At 44.4% G+C, this 24185-nt stretch overlaps 1 protein-coding gene across 6 annotated transcripts in view; it reads left to right on the top strand.

The window, feature by feature from the left end:
* AUTS2 (activator of transcription and developmental regulator AUTS2) overlaps window positions 1–24185 on the top strand; it is a 796643-nt gene that overhangs the window by 214700 nt on the left and 557758 nt on the right. Inside the window, exon 1 of one of the 6 annotated variants that reach the window (XM_080401889.1) lies at window positions 18261–24185. This exon is cut by the window's right edge and continues 23621 nt beyond it. The exons of the other annotated variants lie outside the window; for them this stretch is intronic. The gene's annotated coding sequence lies outside the window, so the exon portion shown is untranslated. Of the gene's footprint in view, window positions 1–18260 lie in introns of those variants that run through there. 6 annotated transcript variants of the gene reach the window in all.

Raw genomic sequence — 24185 nt, 5'->3', positions numbered from 1 at the left:
AGGACCATTGAGAGTGTTTTGATAGTGAGAGGGAAGGATCATTTTTCTTCATTCAGTGTGTGTTTGTGTGTTTTGGAAAGAGCAAAAGACACTGACTTTTGCTACCTTTACCCATTTCCTTCATTGTATTCTGTATCTGCTGGGAGATTCATACACCTTCTTGCAGTAAAGGATTGTCTTTGGCATATGATTCTGAAACAGCATTTGTGTGCTGGGCGAGTGGTATCACACTTAGCTGGCTTACACGTGCGTAGGAGAGCCAACTGCTGCTGGGCTCTGCCTTAACCAGCCGATTCCAGAGGCACTTGCAGAATATCAAATCCTAATCCCAGATATCGTGTGAGTGCAATGAAGGAGACAAACTGGTAATAAGGGGCACATGATGAATAAAGGGAAGAAAACTCATGATGGAGAAATAAATTAGGAGATAATTTTTTGCGAGATAAAAATGGGAAGAACAGCAAAAGTAATACACTGTTGACTATGGCAGTCATCAACTACAAGCATTACAAACTATTAGCTTTAACAGTGTAGTCCATTACATGAATCAATTGGGGGAGGGAGGGAAGTAGTGAAGCTTTTCCTTCTCAGAATTAAGTCCACGATCCCCTTAATCTTAAATTTGAGACTGCTAAGGCCTTTGATGGCAGATCTGGATGGCCGCTGTCTTCCCCTGTCATCATGGCTTGCTAACATCACGTCATTAATTGTGTTGCAGATTTAGTTCTGGTACAGAGGTGCTTGTGTGCTTCAGTGCAGCAAACCTGTGGTGCAGAGGGTAAAATAACCATTGTGTGAGCTGCATTTAATCATGCTTACAGTCAGAAATGGCTTTTGCACGCTCTTAGACAAGCCTATACATGACAGGTAATGAGAATGGAGCGGGAGGTGGGTGTTAGCTGTATGGTTTGTGGTGACATTGGTCGGGGAGCTGAGCAGATGGGTTTGATTGTCACCGGCAGTGTGATTCCAGTGAGAGCTGACTGTGGTGACAAGCGATTTACAATGTGCTATTTACAGTTTGGGTTTGCAGTCTCTCAATGACATCTGAGTGCTCTTTAGCAACTGCTTTTCTAAGAGCTGTTAATTGAAAATGGAATTGTGGGTGGGCTTTGGGAGTGCAAGAGCAGCTACAAGTATTATGTGCAACCATGGAGAACTGTTTAATCTTTTTGACTCCCAACTTGTAGCTCTGTGCAGCAGCAAGGGAAAAAGGCATATATATTCGTGCAGCGTGAGGTTGGACACCTTGGAAAAGCTGTGTACAGCATGCATGCACCCCATAATGAGTGATAAAGGCTTGAATCTCCTTTTGCATAGCTGCTGTCTGTGATTTGGGATTGCTTTACTGGCAGCCAGTGGATTTCAGTTTCAGTGACTATAAAACTGCTGAAGATTGGGAATGAACCTGGACTATGAAAATAGCTCCTGCAGGACAATAGAGGGGTTTGTAAGCTGTGCTGGGTGTATTTGAGCTCAGTTTGCGCTGTTGGAAGTCTGGCTCTCTCTGACTGAAGTTAAAGGAGCCATTGCTGCTGACTCATGGAGTGTGGGGTGAAGCACCCCTTAGGAGTAGTACCAGCTAGTCATCAGGTCAGCGTGATACGGCCATGCATTAAGAGAAATTGACATAATATTTCTTTCCATTCTGTTTGTAAAAAGAGAGGTGTGGGTGGTTGGTGTGTTGATTTTTTTTTTTGTGTGTGTGTGTAGTTTGTTTGTTTGGATAGGTTTTTTTTTAAATATAATTTCAAAATACTAGCACAACCACTTTGAAATTACTAGATTTGCTCTTTGTGTTGCAACCTACACAGCATGGTTTGATTACGTGCAAGTGTTGCCAAGAGGTTGAAGTCACCTGAAGCAAATGTCACGAGCAACAGGACTTTGCAGGGGGCACTGGCTTAATGAAACTGCTCTGTGTTGGTATCGGGTCACGCGAGGGCATGGTTTATTTGGATTTATTTGCCAGTCCACATTATTAACAACATTTAATGTGAAAAATCAACTATGAAATAATAAAAAATATCAAACCACAGCACTGAAATTATAGAAAGGGCCATGTCCAGGTAACTGTTCTTTGAGGTTACATCCCAGCGTAAGTGGATGTAGTAATGTAGTGGAAGAAGATGCTCATATGAGAAAAAGAGATAGGTTGATCTGGTCGTTGAGGAGCCTTTTTAGGATGGAAAAGGAGGAGCACATCTGTGGGGAAGGGGGAGGAGTGAGGTGATGGGGCATTGTGCAGGTCCGTGCTGGGCAGCATGTTTTTTTTTGGGTGGTACATGTTACACAATGTGTGCATAGGAAGGGACATGCCCAAAGAGGGGGCTCGTGTGAATTCACATCATCTGTGTCTCCCAATGTCCAGCTCAGCGTTATCTAGTCTACCATCGTGCTGTTAGAACGTTGAGTGCTTTGTGCCAGCCTGTCAGTCATTTCATCCTTGAAAGGGAGCCGCACTTTATTTTGCACACACGCACAGTATGTGGATTTCTGTATGTGTGGGAGAACCCGTATCTAAAAGCTGGGCTGCTATTCAGTTGCCCCTCTCGTTTCCCTCTCGGAAACTGCCATTGGTGACAAACAGCGCTTGAATTACAAGCGTTTTGTGATTCTCAACTGCTGTTTCCTCCTGATCAGAGGCCACAGAAATCTCCAGCTGCACTTAACCCACAGTCACCATATCCAGTGCGTCATCTGTGAAGGCACCCAGCTGCTCGAAAGCATCCAAACAACTTCTGGGCCCTGATAATATATAATTGAGCTCAATGGGCACAGAAGAGATTGTTGTTCTCTATAGAAAGGACTGAAAAATGATGTGTTCCTTCGTCTGCCTGTTGTTCTGCACTGCACAACTCCCCCAGGTTTAATGAAATTCCTGAATAGGCACTTTGGATTCCTTGAAAACACACACAAAACCAGGCACGTAATGTGAAATCCAGAGCCATTCACAAAATCGCTCGCGATGACGGGATGCAGCTAACGTTTGCTGAGCACGGCGAGGAGCTGTGCTCCGCGGCACGCCAAAGCAAACACCTGCATTCATTGATCAACCGCTCATAGAAGCTGCCACTTTACTGAAGATTTGCCTGCAGTGACGTGTCACAGGCGTTTCCCCCCCTTATAATCACCAGTTTCACCTGCAATTTTTCAATAAGCTATTGAATTATACCTCTCTAAATGATACACTGCAAATCCAGCGGGTCCTAATTGCTAATGATGGTTCTGAAAGACTTTCATTTGACTGTAATTAGGTTTGCAAGCAATCAGCTGCCCTTATCAGAATTGAAAACACATATAATGTAAAATATGGGCTGGTGGGAATGTAGTGCTTTCTTAAAAGGAAGAGGAAGATGTTTTATTAGCAGAAGCTGTGACATATTTTAACACCTTGAAAACATCATGTGTGAAATTAATTCTGTTCAGTATTATACCATCTGGCAATGTTATTGTTCTCTATATATTGCCTTGTAAAGCACGCTTTTTTCATCTGGGTGTAAGCCTGTGTTTGAAATAGTAATCATGAGTCAAATTGATTACTAAGGATGTTATCCCTGCTAGATGGGTTAAAAATACATGTTGGGAAATCCCATGGACTCAAAATGGCTTCCCCATGGAGAGCTTCGCTTGCAGGGCTGAAGAAATTGGAAGAAAAGGGCCTTGTTTTTGCTGTGCCCCTCCCCTGTGAATAAGTATATATGCTCACAGGTAAAAGAAACTCTATCCAGGTATCGTTTATTGAAGCTGAAGTAGAAAATGCCTGTGTCTTAGACTCAGTGCCATGATAACTGTTTATGTACACTACTATTTTGGTCCTGCCTGAACGCTAATTCCTTAAACACCCAGCCTGGAGCCTCCGGTGTGAGCTAATGGGTATTAGTAGCTGGTGTCTTCAGGCTCCTGTGAAGGCACAGAGGGTCCCTATTCGTAGATGCAGAAGAGTATAAGCTTAAAACCTGGCTGCAGTCTGGTGTTTGTTTGCCCACTCTGGCTAAAATACCGGCTGTGTGGCCGTGTGGGTCGTCTCTTAACTGGGACTCGAATGTGGGCATCAATGATATGGTGACTAGTGTGACTATCATGATAGTGTTACTTCTAGATGTTAAAGCTTCTACAGCCAAGGAAGAGCATGGAAGGACTTGGGTCTTATCTGTAAACAGGAATAAATGGTGGGTTATTAATATCTCTCATGTTTCTCTGAAGCTGATTGTATGAGCTGATTGCACCTAGGATATGGCAGAAGAAGGGTTTTCTCTGCCTCCAGTGCTTTTGCCTGCCATTACTGTTGTTGCGTGTGATCAGGCTTGTAAGAAAATGAGCAATGTTGGCATATTTTTATTTCTAATGCAAATTTTGCCACTGCTTTGTGATCTGCCCTGCTGCATCTCACTTTGTCTTTTGGCTCCAGTTTATGCAGCTGTGAAACGGCGTTGCTGGAGAGATGTCACAGCCCTGGTACCACACCAGGTAACACTGCTGGGAGAAAGTGCCCCTGGGTGTTCCACTGTCACGCTCCATCCGGTGTAACATGAAGTCCCAGAAAATGCCAGACTGAAAAAAAAAAATAAATTAGAAACAGTGGCTTTTGGGTTAACCTAATTATATTAATCAATTAGACATCTTGAGAGTAATAGTAAAAAAAATAAAAATAAATTACTGTGCATGGAACAGTTATTGTCTCTCAGGATTATCTTTTTTCTTTTCAAGTTGGCACCCTACTTTAATTGAAAACTTAAATGATTATTAAAGGTGCCATATTGGGAAGTGAACCGTATTTTAAATGTGCGATGCAATCAATTGCTGTCTTAAAAGTTCCCATGCATGTTACCAATAAGAAATTAAACAAAAAAATAATTTTGACTGTGGCTGCTTGGAGATAAATTAAGCTCTAGCTTAAGTGATATAAGACAGTATAATAAAGTGACCATTTTGAATTAAAAAAAAGAAATCTTCTAGCACTTTTAAAAATATTTTTTTTGTATTCTACAAATAAATTTAAGCCAAGGCTTCTAACCTATAGCTTTGCCTGTGTATTAGTTGGAAGCACAGAAATTCATCCTCAAATTTATTATGAAAACATGGAAGTGCTGAAGCTATGTTACTTGATTCTTTTTTCCTGTGCAAATTCTGTATGCACAAAGGGAGGAGGTGTAGGAGTGATGTATTTACATGTGCTGTAACATCTGGTTTGGTGGGAGCGGCGGGTGCAGGGGGGGGCTGTGGTACCCTGCTGAGAGCTGTAGGAGCGGGAGAGCAGCCTCACAGCCTGTCAGGGTCCTGTGTGATGCTTTAAGTCCTAGTTAGGCATTTGTAACCTGAAGTCCAGCTACTGAGTGCTGTAACTCCGTGGTTTCAGGGGCACAGACCTAGGCTGTGTGCTTGCAAGATGTGTGGGGGGCTTGTAAAGTGTCAGTGAGCATCAGCCAGAGGAACTGCCCCCTTACTAAGGGGCTGGAAGGCTCCCTGGTCTGGCCTGGCCTCTCCCAGGGGGAGACGACAGGCAGAAAAAGAGGCAAGTCCTTGAATACAGTAAGTGGGGTATTTTCCTACCTCTTTGTAAACTAAAGGCAGTACTGCTCTTGTAGCTGACTTGTAACAGCCCCTCTGCAGAGGGGGGCGGCTGCCATTCCCCTAGGCCTGACCAGCTGCATTTTTGGCTGAGATTTATTAGAAATGGAAAGTAAACGGCAGCGTGAGTGGCAGTGGTACCACAGCCTGTGAGCTAAAGCGCTGTGAAATTCAGGTACTGAGCTCGCATGGTTGCTTTCGTGGTTTGCGGTACTTCGTGGTGCTGTTGCGGAGTTCTTGAGCCTTCCCGGGATGTGGCCGGGCAGTGGTGGGGAAGGGCGGCTCTGGCCAGCCCCAGAGGCCACCCGTGTCCCCAGAAGCTGCACGCTGCCCTGCTGTGGCACCCTGTTGCTGAAAGAGATGTGTGTGTGCGTTGCTGAACAGTCGGCTGTTTCATTTTGGCAAAAAAAGGTCCTGTGTATGAAGCTCAGAAAAGTTATCGATGATCTTCCTCAGCCCTGAGGAGGTTATTCTCCACTTTGTGTGGTTGCACAAGTTGGAATGTTGCTATCTCTCTAAAGTCAAGAGATTTTTAATTTTGTGCTCAAACTCACGGAAATGGAACAAATTTTTAAATGTAAGTCCCCATTTCCCATGTTTAACCCTTTTTCGTAGTATATGAACTATATGAAAGCCTCCTTTGTTATCAGCAAAAATGCGACATAGCTTTATTACACTGAGCTTGCTGTACTTGTCAGTAATTCAAAGGGAGATTTTGAATCTGTTCCCTCGCCAGTTGAAGAACACACGTTACTACATAAGGCCATGACTCCTAAAACAGACAAAACAAACTCGTCCTTTTGTCCTGACCTTTCCCTGGAACACTTTTCTCTGCTCAGTATTAAAATACAGTGCTACAGTTATATGAGTGAAAATGAGAGAGTTACCCTTAAGTAAAAGTTCCTGTTGCTAAAAGAAAATAAATATTTTAATAGAAGATAACTGCAAAAGTTACTGTGGTGTTGCCTTTCCAGTGCTGTTGGAAGTTTGCCTCTGCTATCAGCAACACGTTGCAGGCTAAGACAAAATACATCCTCCTGGTGCGTCCAGTTTTCCATTTGTTAATAGTCAGGGTAGGATCAGTTTCAGATTTATGCTTTTTTATTGAATCAGCTATTGGAAAGACCATACAAATGTGTCACTGTACCGTGAATGGACTTGCTTGAGGGAGTCCTAAACTTCGACCAAAGTCCATCCTTATTCGGGAAAGTGCATGAGCATGTTCCAAGCCAGAGCTGCTTCCCTGACGTCTGCTCTCTTACACTGCTGGTCTCTGTGAGCGGTTGCAGTTTTCAAACTGCAATTTTTCAAAAAGCAAACGGAATTCTTCACTTTTTCCAATTAAAAATAATTCTTATTATAGTTTAATCACAGTTCCTCCTAGTATGGAAGACACCAGAAGAATGTTCTCTCTGTAGTCCAACAAAACAAAGGCTTAGAAATAGGGTGACAGCCTTCCTAGGTCTGTCCCGTGTGTAAACATCTGTGAGACACAAGATCTACTTAAGGTAAAGGAAAGGTTTGGCAAAGGATGGCATGGGTGTAAAGTGGTGTAAAGCAGATGCTAGCAGGAAGTTCAGCCCAAAGCCTAGTGAGATCCTGCAAGACATTGTGGGAGGAGGAAGAAGGGAAATAACTGGTTTGCAGTCAGAATTTGATTTAGGTTATATAAAAAGAAAAAGCTATATGCCATTAAAGTCTCTGGACAGCAAAGAGCGGAATCACCGACCCTGAAGTTCCTGTGTACTGTATGCCCGTTTGCTTTCCCAGTTAGCGGAGTTACAAACTGACATAGGAACCCACGTGCTTAAGAAAGAAGAATGGAGTTCCCTCTCATGCAGATCTTTTCTGCATGATCAGAGAAGCAAGAAAGAGAAAACCCCAAGTTTAGTTATAAAATAGTCAGGCTTGAGCCCAGCTTGCCCTGCTAACCCTCCCCCCCAAGTCTCCCAAGGCGAAAGAAGTCCTTAAATTAATGAAAATAATAAAGCTGAGACTGGGTGTAGAACTGGAAACTGAAGACTTTTCATACTTTTTCTTTAAGAGATTTCAGGTTGGCTTTGTCTAAATATTTTAATAAAAATATTTTAATCATAAAGCAGGTGGATTTTATCCTAGCCATATGAAGCAGCAAATGTTTGGTGTGTGAACATTTTCCATGGTACTCTTCTTTTTACCAACTATGCTCACCATCTCCTTCTGAAAAAGTTTTTCTCTGATCTTGTTGAACATAAAAAAAATTCTCATATTTTAAAAAGAAAAATAAAAACCAACTGCCCAAAGTAGGCAGAGGGTTAATAAAACTGGAAATTCTGTTAAAATTACTAATCAATCTGTTTAATGTTTTATAGTCTCCCCTCCCCCTAACACATGTTCTTCTTTTGTAAAGCACCTTATTGCTTCCTGCTTGTTTACCAGCTTTTAGCAAGTCAAGCAGCTTTCAAATTGCTTTGATGTTAATTATAGAACTTGTTCAATAGGGCTTGCTAGGTGAAGGAAAATAGCTCATATGTTTAAGAAAATAAATTAATATACAGACAAGTGCTCTGTGCTTTGGTTCTGAAGAAGGAAATGACAAGATACTGATGACAGTGTTGTGTTGTCAAATAAAAGCTCTGTTTGGGTGGCATGCTGCTCTCAGTTTGCAAGATTTGATATTAGTTGTCTTCGCTTCTCTTAATGATGAAGAGCTATGTGCTGAGGACTGATCCTCATAATTGTAAAAGGGGTTGAGTTTCAATACCTCTTGTGCCAAAAGAGTTGCCTCTGTTAACCAAATTGTTAACCAACTGTTACCTCTGTTAACCAAAAGCTGTTACTATAAAGCAGCCCTTGGGATCGTGGGTTATCCCAGCCGTCCCGTTTCTTCTGCTCTGGTGTCTGGTCCAGCCTGAGCTGCACCTACTCTACTCAATTCAAGTGTAGTTGTGTTAGCGCTTTAGCTGCAGCTCAGTTTGGGGATTTACAAAAAAATGCTCTTGGAATTTGGAAAAGAAACCTCTAGCTGTTTGTGAATAAACCTGCCAAATACTCAGATCTGAATCAATCAGTCAATGTCAAGACATCAACCCCCTGCAAGAGAGCACTGAGTAGCAGTGTCAGGGTGGGAGCTGAGATGGGGACCGCTCCCCGCCGGCCAGGGATGTGCCCTCTGTGTCTCTGGCAAGTCACGGCCTCGTTTCCCCATGTTCATCCTGTATGTAAATTGTGTTTAATCATAATGAACTTGTCTACCTATTCCTAATCAAGGTGTAAAGCTTTAATCAGAGAATTTTTGTGGTGTTTGGAGATCTTCAGATGAAAGGTTCGGTACCTGTGTGATAAATGAATACTAATAATTTCTAGTACAAAGCACCGTAGCCATTACAGCAGCCTGTGGCGTTTGTGAAAAACAGTGCTGTGCTGAAGGACCGGCAAGTACCGAGCAGGAAGCGATTTAAAGCGTTTAGCTTACTGGTGGCATTGTGTTTTAAAATTAGTAACAATAAGAAGAGGAGGATGGTGGAAGATATATTGTGACAAAACGCTTTTGCCAGACTTGAAGTAAAATTTGCATTCTGATGTTTCCTATAAGAATTGCAGTCTTTTTGGTGATGGAAACATACTATTTTCAGTATTAAGGCTTGTGCTTCCAATATTTTAAATGAACCTGTGTTTTAGTATGCAGTAAATACTGAAAATGACGCCCTCAAACTTTCTTCTTTATAATAATGTTACACTGTGATATAATTATGTGATATAATTATTACTGGCGTGCTGTTACTGGCCTACAGGAGGTACCAATGGGTGTGTTGTTTCTGGAAGCAGTAAGTGGCGTGGCATCTTGCATGTTATGTTAGAGCGATCATAAAGCCTTTCCTGGAGTAGAACTGTATGAGAGTGTAACATTGCATTGGGAGAAAGAGACCTTACCTATCAATAGCAATGCAAGGCTTGTAATTTTAAGTCTTTCTAATTTAAATCATGAAAATCTGTTTTTCATGAATAATTCAGAGATCTGATTTAGTAGAATTATTTCCAGCCCATGTATATTAAACAGCCAGCCTGCTATGCCAGTTCTCTTTAAGACACTGTTGATGGGGTTTTTCTCTTTCCTGCAGAAATGATCATCTTTGTTAGAAAATAAAGCTGCTGTGGCATTTTGTCCTTTTGATTGCTTGAGGATTTCTCTTTAAACCTTGTAGGCTAAAATTCAAGCTGAAGAAAAATAAAGCCCTTACTACAGGAGCTCCTAGAATTCAATTTGGAGAGAGTAAACCTTGTACTATATCCATTAGGAAAATGGCAGTATTCTTCCATTTCCTGATGTTATTCAATTACTTACCCCGCTTCCTGCTTTTAGCGTAAACTGTATATTTTAGCTCATGACCTTTGACAGCAAATTGAATCAGAAGTGGAGATGCAATGAAAGTTTCTTTTAAAGATTCTTTAAAAGCATTGATGTGTAGGAAATTTTGGGGTTTGTTTTGTTTTGTTGTCGGCTTATTTTTTATAAGCCTTGCTGTGGATTTTGTAATATAGTGCATTTTCCTTGGCAAAACGGGAATTTGTTAATGTCCTTCCTTCTTTGCTTTGGAGAACAGCACAGTCTGTATAGCTGCTCTTGTTAGTGCATGCCTGCTGAAATTAGCATTGCGTATTTTAGTTAATACTAATAAAAGTGGAGTTTGTTTAATCTAGAATCAAACCCTTGTTTAGATTGGATTAGCACTTTAAGAAAAATATTTAACTTGTAAAATGATGCTATTGACACAAAGTAGTTACAAGTCCAAAGTCATCCTGGGCTTTGTTTCACCACTGTTGTGGCCTTTCTCTTTGTGCCTGCTCCCCACTCACGGGTTTTCATCATTTAAAAATTATATTATGCAGTTTAAAGCCTTATGATGAAATGAAAAAATGTCTTTTTTTTTTTTTTTTTTTTTTGTGGAATGTCAGCAGAACAGTATAAACAGAGTTTTTTAAATGTGAGACAACCTTTTTGTAACGTGTTGCAAACAAAACAGTGCCCCTGAGTGTGTGAAGCTTGCATCTTAGTAAGAACTGAGGAACACTGATCAACACTGCTGATGGTGTATTTGCACGGCATCCTAAGAAACCTCTCCTGTATCAGTAATTCCAACATGCTCAAGCGTATCAGGAAAACTGCAGGAAGTAATTCACCATCAGCCCTCTCATGGCTTTTATCTTGCCCCAGTTTTACTCTCTTGGAAATACAGGCTTCATTTTCTGAAACTTCTCAGCACCACAGTTAAACGAGTCCCAGTGCCAAACTAACTTAAAGTACTTGGGAGGCAATTTTTTAATAAAAGCAGTGGGATTTAATGTCTGAATGCCTCTGTGACTATTGATGTTTAGTGAAAATCTGTTTCCCGTTCACTCCTTTTACACTGCCCTTCAGGAAGGGAAAATCAGCCCAGCCGTGCCGACTGCACTGGAGTTGCAGTTTTGTAGGTGGTAAGACATCTGAGACATCACCTGGACAAACCACGCATTTTCTCATTTATGTAAGATTTTACATTTTCAACACCTCCAGGGCTGCTGCCCCTTAAAAAAAAAAAAAAGAGGGTGGGGAGGGAGCACAGAAGTGTTTCTATTGATGGTGCTGCAAATACCCTCTTGCAATGAGAGACGCAAATCATCACATTCCTTGTTCTAATCTTTAGCTCCTCCTAGTTTGTAGCTCATTTATGAGGTTTTGGTCATACTATTTCCCTTACGCTTGTGAATGCTGTCAACACAGAAGGAAACCCAAACCAGCGCATTTGTCTGAAGCTTTCCAATGTGAGTACCCCGAACCTACCTACAGCTTGGCAGAAAGCGTCGGTAAGAACGTCAGTGCTGCTCACATCGGCCAGCCCAGCCATACCCAGTGCCCTGCTCCCGATGAAGCTTCTCGCCCGTGGCGTTCCCTGGGCTTTTAACAGCTGAACGAGACATTAACGGTTTTTAGCTTTATCTGACCGCAATATCTTCGTGTCATAGTTTTGCCCATTTTATCATTTTTACTAACCATGTGTCTTTATAGAATAATGACATCCTGAGGGGAGTAAGAGCCCGTTAGTGCATTTAGAACTTGCACTTGGACTGAACTTGAACAGAAATTTAATTCAATAAGAAAAAAAACAGGAGATGTCTTAAATTTGTTTCTTCCAATATAAAGTGGACAACCCGCTTCCCTTCCCTGAGTTACCAAGCAGCCTGCCCCTCACCCCAACCCCAGCTGTTGTGCTATCTGCTTGCACTGGAAGTGCCGTCTTTTTTTTTTTTTTTTTTCCCTACATTGAGTTGTGAAATTTTCAGGCCTGTACGCAATGCAAGTTGTATCATGGTCCGCCTTGGGTTCGTGCTAGGGGACTGGCTTCTCAGAGTATGTATTTGTCTACCCTGGTACAAGAGCTTTGTTGCTTCGGGTTGTGTTGTTCTGCAGGCTGTTCCAAGATAACATTTAATTCTTTCTTGTTCTGGCTACAGCAATGCCAAGTATTTGTTGAACATCTGTCAGCGTGTTCAGATTATTAACGTAGCTTCTGCTTATTTATGTTCATAAGAACATTTAAGCCTCATAACAAGTATGTGTAACAGTTCCTTACACTGCTAGTCCCTCTGAAATCCAGCTGAGAGGGTTGACACAACCTCACCCTAGCCGGCAAAGCGTTGGCAATTCCTCCTTCAAAAGCATTCTGTGCTGCCCATGCCTGGAAGGCAGCACAGCTTATAAATGGTTGTGTTTCATTTTCAAACCCTAAAGCTTATATTTTGGGACAGACTAGAAAATACGGGAAGTGGACACCAGAACTGTTTCCAAATTTGGCCTCTGTAATCGGGAAGTTGGGGTCCGTCGTACTGGTGCCTGTTGGCTGTTGCGTTACAGTGCCAACAGAAGCATGTTGAGGAGCACAGAGTAACATAAAGCTGGTAAGATCAGGACTAGCAAGTGCTCCTCTCAGGTCTGCCATGGAGGCAGGTCCCTTCAGTCCAGAGGCTGTGGGATCTGCATCCTTGGAGATTTCCACACCTCCCCTGAGCAGCCTGGTCTCTCCTGAGCTGAATCAGCTTTGCTTGGAGTGGGGCTTGGAGGTCACCCCTGAGGGCCCCTCCAACCAAAGCTGTTGTGCACTGAGCAAGTAATTTCTAGGAGCAAAACCTACTGTTTATTACGGTTATTTGGTGCTATTGGGTTGCTAATGTAGTGTGTGTAGCAAGGAACGCGAAGCCAGCTTGGGAAACGGTCCCTGCCTCTGGGTCTCTAAAGGCCTTCACTTTATTGTTAGCACACAGTTTTTGCAAGTTGAATTAAAGGACAGATCTCCTTCTTGGACTACATGTAGTCTGCTGGGCAGCGAAATGCACTTGGAGCCATTCTCCCAAGTCCTATAATATTTTACTACAGATACTATTAATAAAAGTATTAATTACACTGTTCTGGAATTAGAATTTCGTAATGAAACCTCAAACAGAAAAGTCAAGCCAGGTTGGCCAAATGTCATGAAACACTCAAACTTGAGCTGTGAGTAAAATAAAAGTCTGAGTTGCTTTAAGGTTTATGGTTAAAAGAATGTAAAACTTTTCAGCTTGTCCAAGTTTTGACAGAAAACCTTGCAGTACTTGGCAGGCCTGGCTGGGTTTCCTTAAGTGTGACATGCAAGATAAAACTGGTGACTCGGAGCCAAGCACAACGAAACGAAAAGGTTCTCCTGAAACAAAGAGAAATGGAGATGCACAGAGTTTTCTCACAGCTCTCCTTCAAATCCTAGCCTGGTTCAGTGGGGTGCAGTGGCTGGAGCATCCCCAAGCATGGCATGGGAGCGCTGCGGGAGAGGGTGCGACTGGGAGACGTCTCGGTCTGGTGCCGCGCTGGCGAGTGTGGCTCTGCTAACCTCGGGGCAGCTGGGCTGCCTTGTGCCGGCGGACGATTTTGCCCGTGAAGTTACCGTTCAGTTGTAGAGTGAGCGCAGTGGTGAGATAAACCCATGAAGGCTGTCCCGTTGCCTTGTAGTGGTACAGCAGTACCAGCATACAAGCTGTAATTAAAAGCTGTTTGGAATATATTTCAGATGTTTGACTTGGATGGGACGGGAAAGGCAACTTTCTCTCTGTCCTTCCTTTCACCCTTGAACTGGGACTTCTACAGCCTGTTAGGTGAAATGAAGAACTTTTTTTTGGTTTCTGTCCAGAAAGCCTTTTTTTTAAAAAAAGGAGAGGTTGTTGAAGTATTTGGGAAGATTTTGCTGACAGCAGATAGAGGTTTGTTTGTGCATGTGGGGAGCAGGGGGTGTCAGCCATTTGACGTTGCTGTTCATCAGTACACTCCAGAATTCTAATTATTTAGAAAATTTTTATCTATTTGAATTACTTCAATGCTCTGAGTATTTTTTAGGACTCTTGGATTTGTTGTTGTTGTTGTTTCCCCCCTCCCTGCCCGCCCTTTTTTTTTTTTTTTCATCTCCCCCCCCCCCCTTCTTTTTTTTTACGTCCCAATTGAAGTTGTTTGGTTTCTTACTAACAGGGATGGTTGGAGTCGGAAGAAGTAAATAGCAATTGGTGGGGTTTTATCCAGACCCCTTTCACCTGTGATCGGAAGAGTTTAACTTTTTATTTGTACATAAGACTTCATAACTCTTACAGAAATTGCTGCTGCCTCTTTCACATCGATGTCAGGCATGATTGCGCTGGTGAAGGCAGTTTCCCGGCGCTTCAGTGGACTTTTGGAGCTGGGCAGAGGATGCGCGCTTTCCCAGTGGTACCAGCGTGGGGCAGGAGGCTGCCTTGGCGGAGTGCTGGGTGTGATCTGGGAGGGGGATGCATGCATTCCCAGTGGTACTGGTGCGGGGCAGGTGGCTGCCTTGGCAGAGCCCTGGGTGTGATGAGCCACAGGCTCTCGCCGCTGTGACCTTGGCAGTGACCTTGGCAGTGACCTTGGCAGCCAGACCCGGTGGGTGAGGCCGGGGAACGCTGCGCTCAGCCCGGCCCGTGGAGGACACAGCTCGCACCCTTGAGCTGGGCATGGCCGAATCCTGGGAGCACGGACGGTGCCCGGGATTAACCGAACTGGCGTTGCAGCTCTGGCAGCTCGGCGGGGGGCGGTAGTTTGGGGCAGGGGCTTCGGGCAGAGGCTGCACCCGTGGAGGCGCCGCCCGGGCCCTTGCTGCCGCCCCCAGGCCCAGCCGTGCAGGCAGCGAGGGGGGCTGCGGGCCCAGCCCCGGTCCCTGCGAGGCTCCGCTGTGCCCCGGAGCCTGCGGCTGCCGCCCCCCGCCCCGCCGGGCTGCGCGCTGGAGCGGGGGCGCCGCGGGGGGGGCGGGGGAGCGCGGCGGCGCGGGGCGCTGCGGGGCCGCTCGGCGGGGCTGGGGCTCCCTCTGCGGACCGAAGCGGCAAAGTGCGGGGGCCGCGCTCCGGCCTGCTCGGGCACCCTTCCTTTGCTGCTTCGCCTTACCCGTTTTCTTTTAATTTTTTTTTTTTTTTTTGCCTTCTTTCCCACTATTCTTCTGCCTTTCTCCTTCCTTCCCCCGCTTTTCTTCTCCTTCCTTCCCCCGCTTTTCTTCTCCTTCCTTCCCCCGCTTTTCTTCTCCTTCCTTCCCCCGCTTTTCTTCTCCTTCCTTCCCCCGCTTTTCTTCTCCTTCCTTCCCCCGCTTTTCTTCTCCTTCCTTCCCCCGCTTTTCTTCTCCTTCCTTCCCCCGCTTTTCTTCTCCTTCCTTCCCCCGCTTTTCTTCTCCTTCCTTCCCCCGCTTTTCTTCTCCTTCCTTCCCCCGCTTTTCTTCTCCTTCCTTCCCCCGCTTTTCTTCTCCTTCCTTCCCCCGCTTTTCTTCTCCTTCCTTCCCCCGCTTTTCTTCTCCTTCCTTCCCCCGCTTTTCTTCTCCTTCCTTCCCCCGCTTTTCTTCTCCTTCCTTCCCCCGCTTTTCTTCTCCTTCCTTCCCCCGCTTTTCTTCTCCTTCCTTCCCCCGCTTTTCTTCTCCTTCCTTCCCCCGCTTTACTTCTCCTTCCTTCCCCCGCTTTTCTTCTCCTTCCTTCCCCCGCTTTTCTTCTCCTTCCTTCCCCCGCTTTTCTTCTCCTCCCTTCCCCCGCTTTTCTTCTCCTTCCTTCCCCCGCTTTTCTTCTCCTCCCTTCCCCCGCTTTTCTTCTCCTCCCTTCCCCCGCTTTTCTTCTCCTTCCTTCCCCCGCTTTTCTTCTCCTCCCTTCCCCCGCTTTTCTTCTCCTTCCTTCCCCCGCTTTTCTTCTCCTTCCTTCCCCCGCTTTTCTTCTCCTTCCTTCCCCCGCTTTTCTTCTCCTTCCTTCCCCCGCTTTTCTTCTCCTTCCTTCCCCCGCTTTTCTTCTCCTTCCTTCCCCCGCTTTTCTTCTCCTTCCTTCCCCCGCTTTTCTTCTCCTTCCTTCCCCCGCTTTTCTTCTCCTTCCTTCCCCCGCTTTTCTTCTCCTTCCTTCCCCCGCTTTTCTTCTCCTTCCTTCCCCCGCTTTTCTTCTCCTTCCTTCCCCCGCTTTTCTTCTCCTTCCTTCCCCCGCTTTTCTTCTCCTTCCTTCCCCCGCTTTTCTTCTCCTTCCTTCCCCCGCTTTTCTTCTCCTTCCTTCCCCCGCTTTTCTTCTCCTTCCTTCCCCCGCTTTTCTTCTCCTTCCTTCCCCCGCTTTTCTTCTCCTTCCTTCCCCCGCTTTTCTTCTCCTTCCTTCCCCCGCTTTTCTTCTCCTTCCTTCCCCCGCTTTTCTTCTCCTTCCTTCCCCCGCTTTTCTTCTCCTTCCTTCCCCCGCTTTTCTTCTCCTTCCTTCCCCCGCTTTTCTTCTCCTTCCTTCCCCCGCTTTTCTTCTCCTTCCTTCCCCCGCTTTTCTTCTCCTTCCTTCCCCCGCTTTTCTTCTCCTTCCTTCCCCCGCTTTTCTTCTCCTTCCTTCCCCCGCTTTTCTTCTCCTTCCTTCCCCCGCTTTTCTTCTCCTTCCTTCCCCCGCTTTTCTTCTCCTTCCTTCCCCCGCTTTTCTTCTCCTTCCTTCCCCCGCTTTTCTTCTCCTTCCTTCCCCCGCTTTTCTTCTCCTTCCTTCCCCCGCTTTTCTTCTCCTTCCTTCCCCCGCTTTTCTTCTCCTTCCTTCCCCCGCTTTTCTTCTCCTTCCTTCCCCCGCTTTTCTTCTCCTTCCTTCCCCCGCTTTTCTTCTCCTTCCTTCCCCCGCTTTTCTTCTCCTTCCTTCCCCCGCTTTTCTTCTCCTTCCTTCCCCCGCTTTTCTTCTCCTTCCTTCCCCCGCTTTTCTTCTCCTTCCTTCCCCCGCTTTTCTTCTCCTTCCTTCCCCCGCTTTTCTTCTCCTTCCTTCCCCCGCTTTTCTTCTCCTTCCTTCCCCCGCTTTTCTTCTCCTTCCTTCCCCCGCTTTTCTTCTCCTTCCTTCCCCCGCTTTTCTTCTCCTTCCTTCCCCCGCTTTTCTTCTCCTTCCTTCCCCCGCTTTTCTTCTCCTTCCTTCCCCCGCTTTTCTTCTCCTTCCTTCCCCCGCTTTTCTTCTCCTTCCTTCCCCCGCTTTTCTTCTCCTTCCTTCCCCCGCTTTTCTTCTCCTTCCTTCCCCCGCTTTTCTTCTCCTTCCTTCCCCCGCTTTTCTTCTCCTTCCTTCCCCCGCTTTTCTTCTCCTTCCTTCCCCCGCTTTTCTTCTCCTTCCTTCCCCCGCTTTTCTTCTCCTTCCTTCCCCCGCTTTTCTTCTCCTTCCTTCCCCCGCTTTTCTTCTCCTTCCTTCCCCCGCTTTTCTTCTCCTTCCTTCCCCCGCTTTTCTTCTCCTTCCTTCCCCCGCTTTTCTTCTCCTTCCTTCCCCCGCTTTTCTTCTCCTTCCTTCCCCCGCTTTTCTTCTCCTTCCTTCCCCCGCTTTTCTTCTCCTTCCTTCCCCCGCTTTTCTTCTCCTTCCTTCCCCCGCTTTTCTTCTCCTTCCTTCCCCCGCTTTTCTTCTCCTTCCTTCCCCCGCTTTTCTTCTCCTTCCTTCCCCCGCTTTTCTTCTCCTTCCTTCCCCCGCTTTTCTTCTCCTTCCTTCCCCCGCTTTTCTTCTCCTTCCTTCCCCCGCTTTTCTTCTCCTTCCTTCCCCCGCTTTTCTTCTCCTTCCTTCCCCCGCTTTTCTTCTCCTTCCTTCCCCCGCTTTTCTTCTCCTTCCTTCCCCCGCTTTTCTTCTCCTTCCTTCCCCCGCTTTTCTTCTCCTTCCTTCCCCCGCTTTTCTTCTCCTTCCTTCCCCCGCTTTTCTTCTCCTTCCTTCCCCCGCTTTTCTTCTCCTTCCTTCCCCCGCTTTTCTTCTCCTTCCTTCCCCCGCTTTTCTTCTCCTTCCTTCCCCCGCTTTTCTTCTCCTTCCTTCCCCCGCTTTTCTTCTCCTTCCTTCCCCCGCTTTTCTTCTCCTTCCTTCCCCCGCTTTTCTTCTCCTTCCTTCCCCCGCTTTTCTTCTCCTTCCTTCCCCCGCTTTTCTTCTCCTTCCTTCCCCCGCTTTTCTTCTCCTTCCTTCCCCCGCTTTTCTTCTCCTTCCTTCCCCCGCTTTTCTTCTCCTTCCTTCCCCCGCTTTTCTTCTCCTTCCTTCCCCCGCTTTTCTTCTCCTTCCTTCCCCCGCTTTTCTTCTCCTTCCTTCCCCCGCTTTTCTTCTCCTTCCTTCCCCCGCTTTTCTTCTCCTTCCTTCCCCCGCTTTTCTTCTCCTTCCTTCCCCCGCTTTTCTTCTTCCTTTCTACCCCTTTATTTTCTTCTTTCCTCTCCTACCCACCCCCCCGCCCCTTATTTTTTTCCTTTGCAAAGTGTACTCATTTGGGGAAGGGTTTAGTTTTTCTTTTGCTTTCAGTGGCATTGCAGGAATGCTGCAGGTAGCAGATTCCAGTTTGATCAGACAGATGTTAACTGGTCCCCCAGCTGCCTTCTGCTCCCTGAAGAAGCAAAGAAAAGAAAATGTTCAACCCTGGATCTGCTGCAGGGAGTCAGTCCCACGGTATCCCGGGATAGACCTCACCGGGCAGGACAAAGGCACCACAGCTCTTGCTGTGACATTTATCAGCATCGCTTGTGCAGAGCAGCCACTGGACACCATGCGTGGAAGTTGGTGAGAATCTGATAACATTCAGAGCCTTCGCACAGGTCTGATGACAGGACTGGCGTTGGAGCTGTATTCATTGGCAGGTTGAAGGTATGGCTTGTTAAGCGTCAAAGAGGCTTTACGTTGCTGCTGGAGGACATAAAGCCCGCAGGAGAGCAGCGGAGTTGCCTCTGCCCCTGTTCTGGCTGAGTTTGGTTGTAACTGCCTCAGCGTGAGCGACAGCTCCTGCTTCCACTTCCAGTAAGACTTCACTTAGCACTGATTTTGTACAAGTTCTTGAGATAGTGATAGGAGCCTTTCTCGGAGAACCAGAAATGAATTTCTACACTTGTCACTTGCCCCTTTCTTCCTTCAGGTGGCCGGCAATGGCAGTGTGGACGTCAATACTGGTAATTGCTTTCCCATTCCTGGAAGAGGAAAAGAATGGAGGAAAGGTTTTGCGTTGGAAGATGTGCGTGGTCTGGTGTGAGTGAGTTGTCTCAGCACCCTGAGGGGTCAGTGGCAGGAACTGACAAAACTCACGGAGCAGGGAAGTCTGGGGAAGCTGGCAGAGCCCAGCAAGCTGTTGGGATCCCCCTGCTCCTCCCCTGAAGCTCCTGAGAGCTTTGGTTATTAAGACCTATTTGCAGAAGAGCAAGTGAACTTGCAGTGGGGATGTGATGACATTTAAACATCATCTGTAGTTGTTATTGTATGTGGCTGAAGTCTACGAAAGCAACGTTAGCTCCCCGTTGTCACCACTTCAAGTACCAGCTTTCCCAGTGACTAGCTGAAATTTGGAACTGCAATTTTACTGGGTCTTATACTGTGAAATATTACAGGTTTTGCTGCCTTTACAATGTCATAGCAAATTAATTGCAGGCAAAGTGACAAAGTATATTTTGCCTGTGATCAGCCTTACTAATGTATTATTCAGCCACAATTATTTTTTATACTAAGAAGTGTAAAAACATCTCATTGTGGCTGGATGGGAGTTGTGGATATCACTAATTAAAACATCTTCATTATAAATATGGATGAAGTTGAGGGTTAAGAACAATGTGTCTTTTCTAGTGAACTAACTGGTTATATGAAGTGTAGTAAGAGATGTATATTAATGGTTTTATGTTTTTGGCATTTCTCTAAATGCTTACTGAAAAAGTTGGTAAATGGTACATCTCTTTAGTAAACTTGCTGTAAGTGTGACAGCTAAAGAATAGTTGTTTCACATCTTTCTCGCTCATTTCCCTTTTAATTTTGAGGAGCAGAGTCCTGACGCACATCCAGCACAGCCTGGCTTTCTGTAGACTTTGACCTTCTGATTGGATTCTCTGGTGTCTAGTAAGGGATAAACTTACGCTGCAGTCTGTCATACTGTGCAAGCACTTTATGCTCTTCTCTGCCTAGATGCTACGTTTCAGGATTCGGTAGTCAGCTAGTATCTGAGATCACTACTTATCAGTTAGATGTGATTGCAATTAATTTGACAATGCAAAATCTAAATAACTTGCAATGAGTTTCTTAGGGTAGGTGAGCTGGAAACCTGGAGGTTGACAGTTGATTTCTTAGGCTGAGCGTTTCATCTCAGCTTATCGAAATGAAGGTCTTTCAGGTAGACTGGTAGACTTAAATTGATGTATTCAAATGTGCATCAGTATTTAATTTTACTGTCCTTGAGGACAGGACACCAAAGGGTTGATTCCACTTCTGGAAGCACTGTGGCTTCCGTGTGGTGCATCAGTGACCTGCTGGACTTCACCTGGGCTCACTGCATCCTCCTGGATTTAAATTGCGTCTTGACTCTCCATCAGAAGCACTGTGCCTGCTCCGGTCCTGTTGTGGGGCAAGAAAAGGAGACCACCAGTGGCTTTTGGCTGCCGGTATCGGCCTGACCCATCGAGCTCCTGGGTGTGTTCGGGGTCCAGGGGGCTGCCCTGTTTTGTGCTCAGTCACATTCCCAGGAGCAAGATGGACAGTGGAGTACTCTGCCCTGGGCAGAGGTGATGTAAAGCACTTATACCTGCCTTCTGGTAGCTTTGCCTGGGCAAGGAATATTAAGACAACCATTTCCATCCATTTTTAAGATGCTTGAGTGCAGTAAAGGGCTCTTTGTATAACTGAAAATTGTGGTGTATTACACTGCTGAGCAGGCAAGTGAGTTGTGCTCCGGAGACATCTGCGTTTTATTGATAAAGATTGAAGTGTGAATGGTGCTTTGCTATCCCTCTTGCTTCAAGGCAGTATCATAAGTTATCTTAATATTGAAACATCTTGTTATTTTACTACTTTGAACTGAAGGGTGAGCACAAGACAAAAGGCTCAAAAGGGAAACTCAGACAGTAATGTGTTTACGTGAAAAGTGGGTTTTAAAGCTTTGAAAGGGTTGTAATGCTCTTCTACCTTGAGATGCTAATGCTGAAACTTGAAACATAGCGCAGTATCATTAGCAATTAAATGCGTCTGTGTACTCTTACATCTTGTAAGGCTCTTGCAAATCAAAAGGGAGATGTACACACATCTAATAAAATAATGATTTTGAAAGCAGAGTTCCAAAGCCCTGTTTGTGATTCACAGAGAGCATCTTCATGACTGGCATATTTGTATAAGATTTTAGAATAAATTTAATTGCCCCGGGCTTTGGACTTGTAAAGGATTGGCTTTTGTTCTTTACCTACATGTTGTTGGTACTTTGCCTTTTATGCTGCTACTCCAATGGCTTTTGTGCTGTAGCATTTAGAGACTTTTACTTAATGAATTTTATTTTCTATCTTTGAATTCCTTATACCATTCTTTCGGTAGGAAAAATTATGTGTAAATAGATAGATATATAGCTAACTTGTTGAAGAAGTTAATTATGTATTTGAGGTGGCATATACAAGTTCACATATGTAAATACTTATATTCTACAAAGAGAGGATTTTAGTAATAAAGTGGAAATACTTCCGAATCCTCTCTTTAGAAGCCAATAGCTGAGCAGAAGTGCAATGGAAATACATTTTTGATGAATTTGTGTATCTGAGTTACGAGTTTTAACATTTTTTACACCTGTTTTATGTTTATTTTGCTAAAACAAAATAGTGTGTGTGCATGTATATGTGCACATATGTATGTTTATTATGCACATGATGTATTCGTTACAGAAAATGTAATGTAAACACACAAAAGTTCACATTACTTTAAATACTGAGCTTAACTGTCAACCACAAAACATATTTGCTAACTCTTTCAACATGTGTAACATATACAATCCTAATTAGAAACAGTACAATAGCAGAGATGCCCATATGTTAGTGGTAATTATGTTGAAAGAGTTTGTCTTGTGGCTCAGAATTTAGTTGGGAAGATACAATGTGAACTGTCACATGTTAGGGGTTTGTAACATGCCTTTAAAACGTGTATACAATAATCTGCCATGCCCACATTGTGTTGGATTAATTAAAGATGAGGGGGGTTTAATGCATCGGCATTTGATAGGAGGAGGTAGTGTTTAATGTATATTCCAAACAAAGTTATTCAAGCGTTGTCTTGAAAAGGGCAAGTGTTGCATATTTGTGTATGCATTGGGCCTTTTATATGTGTTATCCTCAGAAAACCATGAGGAAACGTATGTAGGTATGTCATACTACAAGGCAGACGTGAGAAAATCCTACAGTCTGGCACTACAGACTGGCAAGCTACCGTCATTGTAGAGCATGAGCTATGGTGTGTATCCCTCTGGCACGTATATAAATGGATATTTCTGGAAAGCCTGATTTCCAACAGAATAATTAGAAATAGATTTATGAATAGGTCAGGGCTCTCCACGGAAAGAATGTTTAAAAATAATCAGTTATTTCTTTAGCACACTTGTGACCAGCTTGTGCTATACTTTGTAAGTTTAAATATGCTTGCAACAGAGTGTGAGTCTAGCAGAAAATGTGTATGTTTATTTTCCATTGTATATGGGGAAATAATAATAATAAGTATGAAGATAAAGGCAGTGGCTACAGCCGTAGATATTGTGGTTTTGTGATAAATACAACTAGGTTTACAATTTGTTCTACCTTGTATCTCAAAACATGTCCTGTGGTTTCCATATCCTTCAAATCAGTGTGAAACGGAAGCAAGTTGTGCTCTAAAATGAGACAAGTAATTTGTAACACTGAAGTGATGTTTTAGGTGAAGTAATGTAGAACATATTTGTATGCTATGAATAAACAGTCTTTTATTAATAGCACAAACAAATGTAGCACTCTAAGTATGGGATGTGTTGGTATTAATCTCAGTGTTCAGTTTGTAGGTTTAGCATCTTAAATAAGATGGTATAGTGTTTGACTGCTGGCAAACACGAAAATGTTGCTTCGTTTTCAATGTGTCAGTGTGGTAACGTGCGGAAAGATCTCCATGCTGCTTCGTTAGCGTTTGTTTCTGGGAAAATTTATATAGTGGCATTTCACCGCAGGCTACAGTGGATATATGAAGGATCAAGAAGAAAGTCTGTCTCGTTTTGTATTTCAGGAACCAACAATTTTGTGTGAATATACAGATCATGCTCAAAAGAAATGGATGTTGCGAATGTAGCTGCTGTCCCAGGCATTTTATTTACTAAAAGTTGTAACTACTCATTTTAATAATGGTCCAGTATTTCTATTCGCTGCAGAGATGGGAGTGTAAAGTTCAGAGAAAGTTTCTGTAGCGCTTGGTTATGGAACCCATTCCTCCTAGCCTGGACTTGTGCTCAAGGGCAATGCTATGAACATGGTGAATTTATAAAGTCACAATCTCAGCTGACCTTTGGTCTTGGCATCTTTATTTATTTTTTTCGGCTTTGGTCTCTGAAGGTTAGTCACTTGCTGTGATGTGAGAAGGAAGAGAATACAGGGATAAGAACAAGCGTTTTAATCCTTTCCAGGTGGTTGTGGGAGTGTCTTCTAACTTCATATCTGTTTCAGTTATTGACCCCATTTTGGGGAGAAATTGAATGTGTGCATTTTATTGATTGTGCAAATGCTCCTCCGCTTTGAGGAGAGCATCCCTGCAAAGTGGATCAGTCCTCAGTGAAGTAGAGAATTACTTGCTTTGAAATCAGTGGGATGAGGCCAGTTTGTACCCGACTGTTCTTCCAAACCAAGCGTATAAAAACATTTCTGATGATAAGTGGTGTGAGTTTGGGTTTTTTTGCATCAGCTGCATCCTTTATCAGTAACTGATACCTCATGTGGTATGAGTAAGGGTTTCCTTTGTGTATGGCAGTGCATTTAAACAGTTGTTTGCAATTTCATGTGGCAGAGATACATGTAGGAGAAAAAATCCCTGTTGAGTTAAAGAGCTGCCGTAATGTAGTTTAACTTTTTAAACTTACCATACTGGTGGTTCCATCATTTCATTTCTATAGCATGGCTCCGTGCATATATCTGCAGGGTAACTGCTGGCTGGCCTTGGTGCCCAGCGGCTCGGTTCAGTTTGCCGTGTTTCGCTATGAAGAGTTTGGCTGCTCCCCCCGTAGCAATAGGTGTGAGTCAGAGCCATGCTGCTGTGGTTTAGTATGAGACTCCTGCCACCTCCTGCTCTGGTGGAGTGTTTTTATGAGCAGAAAACTTTATTTTGAGGGCATGAAGTGTCTGAGAGCTTTTTTCATTCTACCAACTGTTTCA

This window comes from Falco punctatus, assembly GCF_963210335.1.
Source record: "Falco punctatus genome assembly, chromosome: 1".
Lineage (NCBI taxonomy): Eukaryota > Metazoa > Chordata > Aves > Falconiformes > Falconidae > Falco > Falco punctatus.
This window is presented reverse-complemented; position numbering and strand designations above follow the sequence as displayed.